The following is a 3951-nucleotide window of genomic DNA, read 5'->3' as shown; positions in this document are numbered from 1 at the left end:
TCTGTAAAACATTTTGATGCTTGGCTGACATGGCAATGCAATCTTCATTGTATTTTCCCTCATTTTATTCAGAACAGCATTTTGTATTAAGCTTTAAAAGAAAAGGAAATACAAGGCATGCATGTATAACCATACATCCCCTCCCTCACTGAAAGTTTTCTTTATTTGCCTCTTTTTTATTTTATTCTAGGTTTCACATGTACAAATAGGTATTTATTTCTTATTTCATATAGCATATTTCACATAATTTTATCCTCAATTCTAGGCATGATACACTGCTGCCTCGAGTATTTGGCGTGTTGTTTATGGCAGATTAGCTCATTCTATAAATATGAAGCCAAAGTGAAAAGTTCATTTGCAGTGAGAACCAATGTCCTTTCCACTCTGATCTGAGGAGTGTTCTCAGATGTTATCACAAAACCTAACTACCCCGCCCCCAGGAAACAACAGCTTAAGACAAACCGCTAAGATAATGCATGAATGAAGGGTTCCCTGCTGGCAAGTCTCCTCTGACATACCTTTCAAGACAGGGCACCTTCTCCACCTACACAGGGCCCATCCTGGCACTTCCTAAAGCCGACCACTCTGCACGCTGCTAAAAGAGAAATGTAAACACCAAGCCAACTGCAACCCTTTGTCTACAAAAGTGTCCTGCCTAGAGATACAGTGATATAAGTATGGCACAAAGTTTGTGGGAGTAGCCAACCACTATCTAGTTTGACTTAAGATCCATTTCACAAGATGGAACCCGTCCTAGGCACTGCTTGGATGACCAAGTATCTGAGACTAGACAGGCCAGGGACCTAGAGTAAACTCAAGTACTGCTGTTCTAAAGGTACCAAAAACTGACTCCTAAATTACCTTCTGACATTCTGCTATGACTATTGAGTGCCTTGCTCGGTCAGCATTAGAGATGCTTCCTCCTGAAGCAGATGGGAACAAATACAGAGACACAGAGACAGACATTATGCTGAGAGTGAGAGACCCTGGAACACCCAGTCCTAAATGGATGTCTACGTCAAATCCCCCCCACCACAGAGCTCAGGGAGCCCTGTGGAAGGGGAGGTGTAGAAGCAAAATGACGGAGAGCAAGACAACAAAACCCTCTAAATCAACGTGATCGAAGTTCATATGAACTTACAGATATGGAAGGAGCATGCACAGGGCCTGCTCAGGTCTACACCAGGTATTCATCATATATATATGATTTCCAGTTTAGTGTTCTTAAGGGATTCCTGAGTGTGTCTCTGATTCCCGTGCTTTTCCTTGGACTCTTTTCCTCCGCTTTGTCTCTTCCAACTCTGATGTGATGGTTTTTATTTTATCTTATTATATTTTCCTTCGTAATAAAACAAAGCAGTAAAATGTATTATTATTTTAAAAAATGCAAAATGCGATTTGCATGGTGACATCTGTCTAGAATCTCAGCACTTGGGTAGCAGGGAAAGGAGGGTGGGAATCAGGCAGGAGGAGGATCGCTACAAATTCAAGGCTAGTGTGATCTGTAGAGCAAGGTCTAGGCCAGCAGGGCTGCACAGTGACACTCTCCCACAGTAGAAACGTTTGTGTTCCATTCGGAAAATAATAAAATAGTACCCTCCAAAAAAGTGTAAAATAATTAAATTTTAAATGTTTGTAGTGGCAAGCAATCAACCCTGAAAACATACATATAAGTAACATTTGGACTGAGCAGGTTATATTTAGAAATATCTATGTACACACATATATATATGCATGCCTGCAACGGCAATCGATAGGAAAAAGAGGCCATGAATTTGAAGAAGAGCAGGGAGGGGAAATGGAAAGATTTGGTGGCAGAGGAAATAAAAAGGAGAAATATTATCATTATAACATCAAAATCAAATTTTTTAAAAATATGTTCATCATTTTGTTTAAAAACATTTCGTAAATAACATTATGATTGCAGAAGATATTTGGATATAACAAGAGATTTCTTTCCTCGATTGTTTTATTTAAAACTTTTTTTAAAACCCATCTCTAGTCCACTTAGCCTTGCTTATGAGATGTCAAAATGAGACAGCTGGACCTGCTCCTGCGGCCTTGGGACTGCTTTCTAAATTCTGCTTCTTCCAGGAACTTCGTTGGGTCTCCACCAATCTTCATTCCTTTATTCCCTGAGCTCGCAGCACCAAGAGTCGATCAATAACTGGCCAGTATAGTCCCCTTTATGGTGGCAAACATCTGCTTTCCTGTTATTCGCTGCTGCAACACTGGCAGTCTCGCGGTCCCAGTCGGATCACAAACGTCTTGAAATCGACTCGGTTTTTTTTTAAGTTCTCCGTTGCAAGTAACACTTAACACAAGAGTGGTCTGTTCCATCTTCTTGCTTTTCTGTTGCCCTTTGACAGCTGAAAATAACATTACAAGTAAAGAAAATGACAAATTGAACTTCTATCAGAACTGAAGGTGTTGACCAACACATGAACTACTCGGTACTAGGGTTACCAGACTTAGCTCAGTTTGTCTACCCCACATTCTGATGAGCCCTGAAACCACAGTAATACAAAAGACGAAAATGTTTGTTTGCGAAGTGCCAAGGGTGCAGTGGGAAGGGAGAAAAGTTCAAACCACCTCCTAGAGGACAGGATTTGCCGATACTGTGGGCTGAGGCATGAGGACGGTTGACTGGATGAAGCTTCAGCACTTCCCACGGAAGGAGGCTTCGTCTATCATCAACTAAAAGCAAGAAACTAGAAGCAGGTGGAGGTGGGTTCTGGGGCACTTGTTCTGAAACAAAAAGCAAGCCGGTTTTTCCCCCATTTTAACATATTCATACACAAATACTTAATTCATAGTTACTATATGATAACAAGTGAAAAGGCAAATCGTCATTAGCATACATGCATAATATGATCTGGATACTTAAATATTGCTCATCCGTATAAAATCATGGGAGATATTGTCATTTCCTCAGTAATTTTCAATCTCCAATGAGTTCATATGGTTAAATCTAAATTACTCATTCTTGTGTGTGGCCACACCACCCTCAACACACTGGCTCTCATCTGTCTAAATTAGCCACACTGACTCTCATTTGTCTAAATTTTTAGTCCTGCTTGGTTCTACACTTGGATAATACTGGTACATTGATACTCTTTAAGTTTAGTGGCACTTCCCTATTTTCCTTTAGTGATTACTTTATTTGAAATTATAAAAATAGAAGCTATTCTGACCTGCTAAATATTCTAATAAGGAATCCTTTTGTAATGTTTATTAAAAAGATAGTTTAGCCACAGGATGCCTGTCTCCCAGCCTTCCAAAGACTCAGTCAGGTTGCTGTAGCTGGTACAACTCTGCTGAAAAACAGCAGCTCCTTAGCTTCCAACCCCCTCTAGTGAGCAGTACACAAACTCACTCTTGAATACTCTTGAAGACAGAGGACCTCCGTAGCCACAGCCAACCCTCAATCAATAACAGCATTGCTCCAAATAGGTTTTAATTACACAAGTAAGTTGCAAGCAAGCCTTCCTAAATGGACTCCATTTTTATTTTTCCTGGACCAAATGACTCCGGTGTTCCTTCGATTCATAAATCCAGCTCTTTAACGCAATTTAAATTACAAAGACACAAACAAAGTAAAGAATACAGTCCCCTGCTTGCAGCATCAGGGGTTAATTAGGTCTTCTTCCACCTTCCTAATTTCAATGCAAGGAGTGTCACCCACTAAAGATGGCATAGACCAGACATACCTGCATGACTGAGATGAAGAGCTAGTGAGAGTTAAATAATGGAAGGCTGAGGGTGACAATTCAGCGCCACAACATGGGAGCTCAGGGCCTACACACTTGGCTCTCAGTGTTGACATGTATTCAGAAATTGAATAAATCTCAGGCCTTTGCAGAATTTCAATATTATCAGTTGGGACTTTACATTTTAATTAGATGTGACTCTTGTGTTGAACTTATGCCATAAGTTTTGACTTGCACAGTT

The sequence above is a fragment of the Myodes glareolus genome, chromosome 20, assembly GCF_982192425.1.
Source record: "Myodes glareolus chromosome 20, mMyoGla1.1, whole genome shotgun sequence".
In the NCBI taxonomy this organism is placed as follows: domain Eukaryota; kingdom Metazoa; phylum Chordata; class Mammalia; order Rodentia; family Cricetidae; genus Myodes; species Myodes glareolus.
The sequence above is the reverse complement of the archived record's forward strand: the minus strand, read 5'-3'. Positions refer to the sequence as shown.